The sequence below is a fragment of the Melospiza melodia genome, chromosome 19, assembly GCF_035770615.1.
Source record: "Melospiza melodia melodia isolate bMelMel2 chromosome 19, bMelMel2.pri, whole genome shotgun sequence".
Classification (NCBI taxonomy): domain Eukaryota; kingdom Metazoa; phylum Chordata; class Aves; order Passeriformes; family Passerellidae; genus Melospiza; species Melospiza melodia.
Window position 1 is genome coordinate 12,517,335 of NC_086212.1, and position 9,825 is coordinate 12,527,159.

Sequence of the window (9,825 nt, forward strand, 5' to 3'; positions counted from 1 at the left end):
TTTTCAGTGAAAAACTTTATTTGCTTTTTTATTTAGTTATTCTTGCCTTACTGACAGTCACCGTGACTCCACACAATGATTCTATGTCAAATTTTTCAGTATAGGCTTTTTGCAGCTAAAGAACATACTCTATGAGCATTTGGCCTCCCTGAAAATGACATGGAGCTATTCTATTTTTTATTTTATTTTAAAGTTTGATTTGTAGCATCAATTTAAGGGCCAAAAGAGAAAGATGTGTTTGTTTGATCCACCGCATATGCATAAGAAGTGGTTGCTACTTTCGTCTGTTCTGACTGTTCCTGATCAAGACAGGTTTAAATAGTTGGAAAACTGAAAGTCAGATAGTTTAGAAAAGATTGTCTAAGCCAGGGAATTCCACAGGCTATTCCACATTAGCTGGTTTAGGAAAGGAGAGAAGAAAAAACCCAACACATTGGAGATTCCAGAGCCTCTTAGAGATTAGGGCTGCTATGGATGGATTGAGAACAGATGCACATTTCAGGCCAAAGGCCCAAGTAAATACAATATCTGGGACAATAACTTCAACACATAAGACTAATAAAATATCATATCTGCAGGGGGAAAAAAAACATGTATTTTTTAAATAAACAGATGAGCCCCATCAAGAAAGCATGTATAGATAGAATTTCCCAGAAGTGTGAAAGGCAGACTATGAAAAAATGATTGGGAAGAAGAGAATAAAAACAGATCAGCAGGAAAACTGAAACTCCATACATTAACTGTCAGAGAACCATCACTCCCTTTGTGATTCCTCAGAAGCACAGGAAGACACAGAGCTTCCCTCTGCTGCTTCAACTTCTTTCCTCTTAGGAAAACAGTTTGTTAGTTTAGTTTGAAAATTCACATCTGTTTTATACAAACTCCATGAGTGTTTTAAACCTCAGCTATAAATGCTGTTAAGACACCATTTGCTGCTCACAGGATGGTTTATGATTGGGATCACGTACTCCCTTCTCGAATCAGGAAATTAAGCCAGAAATCCCTATCTTGATAATTATCTCTGAAATCAGTGATAAACTGTGTCTCATCTTCTGTGAGCTGGGCTCTGCCAAGGGTTCCAGGCTGCTGGTCCCTCCCAGACGCTCCATGAGCTCAGGAATGTGCTGGGAATCCAAAGGTACCAGTCTCGAGAGGCAGGGAGAGCTTTGGCACTACAGGTTTATTTTTTTTAGCTTGTCTGTTTGTAAGTAATTTGTTTGTTTTCAAAATCTTCCTACTTCCCCTTCCCCAAACTAACTTAAACCCAAGCAAGCATCCTGTTTAAAAGTAAATAAATAAACAAAAAATCTAGCTATGTAATCAAATCTCAAGTATGTTACTTATGTAAGTGATCTGAACTAAGTCAGCATGAAAAATCCAGAGTTTGGGCATTTTATACCAGTATGTTCTAGGTTTTGATTTTTAAAAGACTTTTTTCTTGGTTTATTGTAGACTCCTTTGAAAGACAGCTGCTGTACAGGGATAGAGGATGTTGAGGTCTTTTCTAATCTCCTTCCAACACTGCAGAGCCCTGGTTTTGGGACTGTATTCAGACTTTCTTCTCTTTCTTCCTCCTGGGGTTACTCAGGATCTCTTGGGTCTATAAAGTAAGTCCAGGGTAATTTATTTACCCTTCAGAAACTGAAGATTTGGCAATACAGGAAAGTGAACCAAACCTTTTAGGCTGGTTTAATCCTGATAGATATTTTCCATGATGATTTAGGAAGCCACCATCTCATTATTTGATTCATAGGTGCCACTGAAGAGATGCTGATAATTCCCCACCTTGAAGAACCGTATCTTAAATCAGCCAAAAAGTTGAAAGAAGCAGCATCTTGCATAAGCTTTAGTGCCCTGGCTCATTGGTATTTTGAAAAATGACTGTTTTGTCCAAGCTGGATGATTGGAGTTAAACTTCAGTGGTCTTACAGAATGAAACCTCTGTCTTTGGGGCATTTGAAATGCATGGTTGGTTTTATTTTCCTCTGAATTTTTTTATGCTGGCTGTATTTACATTTTATGCCCAGATGGTTTTCTTTAACTTCTTAGTATAACTTACATGTAACATCTTGCAAAAGCTTTGTTTTCTTGATTTATGCCTCTGTGTTTGAATAGTTTGAAAACTTTGTTAGGGCACCTAATGGGGAAACTGCTTCTTTAGCACTGTGGATGGCTGTTCTCTGTCAACAGAGAGCTGGAAACTTGTGGTTTGTGTGTGTTGTTGGACAGGATTACAGTCATGTCATGCTGGGGGTTTAGATTTTATCCTTGAAGAAGCCTAAAACCTTTACTTTCAATTGAAAGTGTTCTTTCTTAGCACATTAATAGCTCTGAAATCAAAAATCAAGTAAGCAATTTATATTTTTCATAAGGAAACAGATTCTTCCCCTATAGTAAAATGCCACAGGAGATGCCAAGGCCTGTATGAAAAAGATAAAGATCAAACCTATGAGCTGATAGGTGTGACATTAACTATTCATGAAAGGAAAATCCAGCTTTAGGTAGAATTAAAAAAGCTCATTGAGTAGATAAAAACTCTGTAAATACCACTGGCTATAACCACCTTGTATACAGGATTATCTGAAACAAAGGTTTGTAAAGAAATATTAATAGAGAATTCTAAAATTACTCTGCAATCTGATGTGCACATCAGATGTTCTGCATTGCAAGGGATAATTCTGTTCTACGAGTGAAAGCACCTGTTTTGTGATGGCAGCCCAAAAACCAAGGATGTACAATCCAGAAATCCATGGTGTTAAATTGAACTGGAAGCTGAGGGTGTTCTCAAAACAGAGGAATGGAGGTTTTCTCTCTTCTGCATCTGGGAAGGGCCTGAGGGCTTTTGAGATTGCTTGAAAGATTAAGTAAAATTGTGAATGAAATTATGCAGCTGGCACAAGGAATTGATTTCTTATCAATTATGACTGTGCCAGTTATAAAGTGGATTAGCTGCAGTGATTAACAAGTATTTCTGTTCCATTGTTGAACAAAATGAACTAGAAATGTTCACCAGCTGTGGAGTGCTCTCAAAAGGTGCTGTTGCCAGAGTTCCATTTCTTTTAGGGCAAAGAAGAGTAGAAAAGCATCTTGTTTTTGAATAATGTGAATGTAGTAGAAATTAGGTCAGGTATATCAAATTTACTGTAAATTTGCCACCTGAACTGCTGAAGTCTGAGCTGCATTAGTAAAATGAAAACATTGGCAGTTACACCTTTCCAACCCACTGCAAGCTTTTCATAGAGGAAGGACTTCTGTGCAGTCCCAAGGAGATGAGAACTGTTCCCTCCTTTCAGTCTGAAAATCTTTCCATACACATTTGTTTGCAGCTCACAGCCCCTTTGGCCAGAGCCTAGAGGAAAATAGAATTCATTAAATTGGTTAAATTCATTGAGTTGGTAAAACGTCTTTAGAAAAGTCAGTAACAGGAGTTTTCACTAAATCAGGATTTGGAAGTTTTGTAAACCTGCTCTCTGCATTCATCTCCAGCACCAGCACATGCCAGCACTAGGAACAACCTGAGGCATGGTGGGATCTGCAGCTTTGAGTGGAAGAACAAGTCTTGTTTCATTGACCACAACCTTTGTGCTTGCCAGAGTCACACAGCCCTGCAGACCAGCAGGGTTAAAGTATGAATTTTTATGAATCAATCTTATGATCAATTAATTTAGTTGGAGAATTCAAATCCTTTTAGTCTGTTAAAAAACTATTAGGATTTCATTGCTTTTAGGACTTCTTTACATTCCTGGGTTTTTTTGAAGAATAGCACATGATTTCTCACAACAGCAGAAAAAAAAGGCTGAGGATCCCTTGAAGCCATTTACTGTGCTCTGTATTATTTTTTATTTTGGAGTTGATTGTGTTTAATGCAGACTTGTGGTCTGTTTTAAGTTGTGCTGTACTATGAAACCTTTGTCTCCCAAATGATGTTAATTCTCCCTGCATCCCATAATTGTGATTTCTCACTTGGGGGGAAGGGAGAGTACCTGTGAACACATTCCAGTTCTGTAAGGCTCCCCTCAGGAACTCTGCTGGAATGCCAGCCCTGAGCCTTCCTAGAAGAATGTGGGATGAATTTAACTTTTCAGGGGGCAAAGATATTTAAAGCAATACAAGCTATGTAAAGAATTAGGGGATTATCAACTAAATAGTTTTGGGATTGTCAACTAAATAGTTTTGTGTTGACTCCAGCTCTCTTATTGTCACACAGTGATCAAGGGGGGATATTCATGTGAGGACACGTGAAAAAATGGCTCTTTCCCTTTGTATATCTATGGGGCTTTTTTAGACTTGGCCTTACTGCAACATAGTTACTGTTGCTGCAGTCCAATCTGGAATCTTTCCATCAGAAATGCTATTTTGATCACTGACTTCTAAATGATCCATATCTCATTGTTCTGAAATTTGTCACATCCAGAGCTTGGGAGGCGAAGTAAATCCCATTTAATTTTAGATTGATTCTTTGCTATGCTAAACTCCAGATTTGGTTTTGTTTTGCCTTAAGATTTCTATGAATTTCTGAAGCCAGAAACATCAGGGAGTTGCAGGGGTGGGTGGCACAGTCACCTGAATGGCTCAAGTGACCTGGTGTGGGGTGTGTGCCTTGCTGCAGGCTGGGACAGGCTGTGTTCCCCACAGACAATGGCAGCAGTGCAGTGCAGGTGCCCTGGAGCCTCCCTGTAGGGATCCATGGCAGGCTGAGTTTGCACCCCTGAACTGTCAATTCCAGCTGCACTGGACACCCCGAGGGGACAGCAAACTGCTCCTGCCAAAGGGATTGAGGGAGGTGCACGAGGAGTGACACTGAGGCACCAGTTCATGTTAAAGGTCCAGCATGTCCAGAACAGCAACTGGTGGTCCTTAACTACTCATTTAACCCTAAGCAAGACCTGGAAGATGCTTGGCCATGTATTGGTACCCAGCAATAGGACTGTGCTGTTTTCAGCATCCCAGGGATATCCAGAGCTTTCAGCATCCTCAAAGGCCACTGTGATGACATGACAGGGGAGGGAAGGTGTCCCCTCCCTCGGGAAGGTGTGGCAGGTGTCCCCTCCCCAGCTGGGGACAGGTTGGGGCTGTAATTGTTGGTGGTTCCCGCAGGTGGCTCCCGGCAGCAGCTCCTCTGTCACATCGCGGTGTGCCAGTTCCAAAGGGCGGGGACAGAAACCACGGGAGAGCCAGCACCCAGGGAATCCCAGGGAACACGCACTGCAGGGAGGGTGTTGCAACTTCAAGAAGAAGCCCACCAACTCTGGGAGCAAATGAATGCACTCTGTGACCAGCAACTGGTAAATTTATCTAACAGGAGCAGCTGAGGGAGCTGGGGGGGCTCAGCCTGGAGAAAAGGAGGTTCAAGGGGGACCTTTGGCTCCACAACTCCCTGACAAGGAGGATGCAGTGAGCTGGGGGTTGGTCTCTTCTCCCAGGTAACAAATGCCAGGGCAGGAGCAAATGACCTCAAGTTGCATCAGGGAAAGTTTAGATGGGAGCTCAGGAAAAATTTCTGCACTGAAAGAGTTGTCAAGCTTGCCAAGTTGTTGAATAGACTACCTAGGAGAGTAGTGGAGACACCATCCCTAGAAATGTGCAAAAAATGTGTGGGTATGGCACTTGAGGAGATGGTTTAGTGGTGAGCAAGGTGGTGGTGCTGGGTTGATCATTGATGACCTTAGACATCTTTTCCAACCTTAAGGGTTCTGTGATTCTCTGATTCTATATAACTATTGTCAGATCTATCCTAGAAATTCTCTCTTGATCCTATTGTCCAGGAGGCAAGGATAAGATTTCTCTTTTTCTGGCCCCATTTTTTGCAGTGTCATTTTAATTAAACCAAGAATGGTGAGGGTGTTTTTCTTAGAGGAGGTCTTCTTACAAAATGTGTTCTTGATGAACACAAAAGGAAACATCTGGTAGACACAGCACATAGGCAATGCAACCACATTTTATAACTGATCCTTCATGGATGAATTTTCATAATGCATTAGTCACTACTGTGTGAATTAAGGGGGGGAGAAACAATGGATGTGGGCACAGAAAAGATGAGCATAGATGTTGTGATGATTCCAAGGATGACAGAGATATCCAGGGGAAGAAGAGCCTGATGGCTTTCTCTGAAGACCTCCTGTGTGTAATTGTTCTGTACAGTGAGTAGCTGTGTTCTAACTTCTGTTAAATTTCCCAGAGGCCCTCCTCTGGTTATTTAGAAGATGTTACTGCAGTGGAACATCCTCTGGCTGTATTTTCCTTCTTTGTACTTAAATCTTACAGGACATATTGTTTCCCAAAATGTTTTACCAATTTCTTTCCTTCCTAAAGGGAATTCTTCCTCTGATCATTTCTAAGCAAATCCTTTATATCATATGTTACAATCAAGCTTTCCTCCTGGTTCTATTGGTAGACTGCCACTGAATTTAACTGGACCACATTGGTGTAATTGAGAGCAGAAGATTGGTTCCTTTAATGTTTCTGCACAAGTAATCTGTTTCTCCGATCAGGATTTTTTTCACTGCTTGGAATTTCTTCAGATTTGTCAACATCTTCAGGGTAAGGAGGTTCTTCCAGTTCTAATACCACCTGAATTCTTTTTGAAGCACAGAACATGTTTCCACAGGCATGCTATTAATTATGGATATTTCTCTAATTCCACTTCTGTGAATATTGTCCAACAGTTCACATCTGCCTATCCACATCTGGTACAAATAAAAAAAGGTTTGGTGTTTTTCGTATCAAACATGTAATAATGACCATTTTGCTTTTGTTCTTATTTTTAAATCAAAGTTTGTAAATCCTTTTTCACATAATCTCTTAAGCCTTATAATATTGGGCAGGATGAGGCAGTTTTTTTATGCCTTACTTTGCTGTGTTCATTTTTTTGCTTCTGGACAAAAAGTGATTTGAGGTCTGAGACTTTTGTATAATTTTCCTTTTCAACATTTTCTCCATTTGGAGCTAAAATAACCCATAAATAACTAGAACTAAAAAAGCTGTACAAAACTTTTTCATAACTGGGATGAGTTGGAACACCAAGCACTCAGGGGCTGCAGAGACTGTGATGGCTTTTTGTGTCTTTCCATTTGAGGAGCTCAATGCAAATGATTCCCTGTGAGCAAAGGGAGCATTAAGAGGCATTCTGGAGCTAATGGTCGAATTACTTTTTTTTAAGGAGTGTAATTTTACCTGTTCCTCCTCCCAGCCAAGGCACAAACGTGTATGTGCACAGAACCCTCTGAACTGCTGCTTGTGCCAATCTCCTAATTACATTTGTACTTACAAGTTTGGAGATTTGAGGTAACTGTTACAGTCCTGGCTCAGCTTCCCAGGGAAGTATTGCTCTTCTCAGACTGTGGTTTCCTAACACAGGTGGGAACAGCCCTGACTCCCTTTTCCCCATGTAGGTGCTCACCTCAGTAGCTGCCAAAGCATGTTACGGAAGTCAATTTTGATTTTTTTTTCCTTTGTATTTACCATTTTGGTGGAGAGGAGGAAATCTCTGTAATGGCTTCTTTTTACGGAGGAGAAAGGACAGCAGCTCAGCTGAGTGAGCCTGTCATACTCCCAGCTGTGTGTTTGAGACAGAATGTTTAATTTGGGCATGTGCAATGACATAAGGATGTTTTCAAGAAAAATCTGACTCTCAAGAATGATAAATCATAGATTTTTAGATACAAACACTGATTATAGCTCTATTAATGTAAAAAGAGTAGGGAGGGCTGTTGATGTGACCTAAATTTTGCCCAGTGAGTACCCCTGTAATGTGTAGGAGGCTTTGCTTTGCAGAGGTTAAGTGTAAAGCAGAAAGTGTAATTGAAGGCTGACTCCATCAAGGCTTAGCTGTCAGTGCTGCTCCAGAATGTCTGACCTGAGCAGCAGAACCTGAGTGGCCGTCACAGTCAGTTGGAAAACAAGACCACAGGAGGTTATGAAACAGCTCCCATGGCTCTCATCCAATCCCTCCTTTTGTTAATGGCATAAGAATCTTTGAAAAGAATCAGTCTAATATATCCCAACTAGCTCACTCTGAAACACTTCCAGTCCTGGCTGGATTAAGAACATGCTCCTGGTGCTGTACTCAGCACTGCTTGTTCTGTCAATCAGTGAATCAAAAACATGAGGCAGATGCACGTGCACAAACCTTGTGATGCTTAAAAAATGGATTAGAGATTAATTAATTGACTCTATTAGAATCACCTTGTTTAGCACTGAGTTTTGAACCCTGACAGTCATTAGGGACTGGTAATGAGACTTTTATAGAGAGGATTTTAAAGCGAAAATAGTCTGCACACCCATGGCACAAGAATTCTCTTTGACTACTTTGCAAAGCACCCACAAATTTGTTCGAGTGAGTTCACCCCTTGTTTAACTGGCTCTTGCCCCTCTAAGCCTCAGGCAATACATAAATTCAGAGCATATTCAGGCAGTTGTCATGAGTAGTCAATAGGTACCTTAATTGTGAGAAAGAAAAGCACTTTTTTATGTTTAAGTACTTAAGAGGATGGCTTATAACCAAACTGTGGTAACATTACAGCTCCCTGGAAGACACAGCCTCTAAGTACTTCTACGTGACATTTATCCAGTTCTACCAGGACACTTTAAATCAGCTGTAAAAAATCTCAAAGTATCTTAAAGTCCAAAAAAAACCCACTATTGACCCTTTCATCCATGTGACTCATGGAGTGCTGATAGTAAATGAAAAATACAGGCCAGAAGTCTTAATCTGTGGCCATAATTCCACACAAATCCTTAAGGTAAAATTAATGCTTTAACAAAGCAACTTAACAACAGGAAAACTAATTCAATATCAGCACTGATGAATGGGAACAAATTTGGTGATGCAAATAAAACCTAGGCAGGATCCAAAACCAGGTTGAGGTGTGTACTGCTCCCTGTGTGTGTCAGAGGGCATATACTGAAGCACTAAACCTATTAGGAATTGTGTTTTGGGGAAGATGTTGACAAACAAGATTTTATGGGTAAAAATAGGACTAGAAAGAAAGTCTCTTCCAGCCCTAAATAACATGATGCTATATTGGGTTTGTGTGGCAAGGTTTTGGCAGTGGGAGGCTGCAGGGGTGGCTTCTGTGAAAAGCTGCTGGAAGTTTCCCCTACAGAGCCAGTTCAAGCAGCTCCAAGCCAGAACTTTTATTCAAGGTTTATCTTTGTATTTGCTGGGGATTTCAGACTTGCTCTGGTTGGTTCACACCCCTCTCACCAACCTTTGTGTAAAAGTTGGGGTTTGCCAGGCAGATCAGTGAAGTATCAAGATTTAATAGATCTACTAAAAAAAAAATCTAAACAATAAGAAAAAAAATATGTTCCCAGTTAAAGAGGCAAAATCTGAAATATCCTCTAATTTGCATCTGCCTGGGCAGATGTAGGTGTTGAATATAGACCTAATTAGTAATCAGCATTCCTTATTAATTTGCTTCCTTCACTGGAAGGAGGATAAAGTTGATGAGGCGCATTCATGTGCAAAGGAATTTCAGCCTTGCTTATAGCAAAGAGATGATCCATCAGAACTGCTGCTGGCTTTGGAGGAGAAGGAAACAGATTTTCCCTCTGTGCCTGGTGCCCTCCTGTGGTTTTTATGATCCGTTACTTGGGAGTGAATTAAACACATCAGTGACTGATTCTTGTGCTGTGCAAAAGCCACAGAAGAGTTTGCCTGTTTAGTCTTTTTTGTGAGTACAGTGTGTTCTGGAAAGCTGCAATACAGTTTTCCATACAGCCAGTTGGATTTGGATGTGCAGACTCCCTGAGGTCCCTAACGTAGCCCAAGACCATTTCTCCCAGTCCTCACAAACTGGTGAGCCTGACTCAGACCTGACTCAG

General features: G+C 40.8%; 1 protein-coding gene across 2 annotated transcripts in view; it reads left to right on the forward strand.

The window, feature by feature from the left end:
* Positions 1-5,163: 5,163 nt before the first annotated feature.
* Positions 5,164-9,825, forward strand: part of PRELID3B (PRELI domain containing 3B) — a 45,071-nt gene continuing 40,409 nt past the window's right edge. Inside the window, exons 1-2 of one of the 2 annotated variants that reach the window (XM_063172565.1) lie at positions 5,164-5,285; positions 6,395-6,540. The gene's annotated coding sequence lies outside the window, so the exon portion shown is untranslated. The remainder of the gene's footprint in view (positions 5,286-6,394; positions 6,541-9,825) is intronic. The other variant, XM_063172566.1, reaches the window with a different exon arrangement.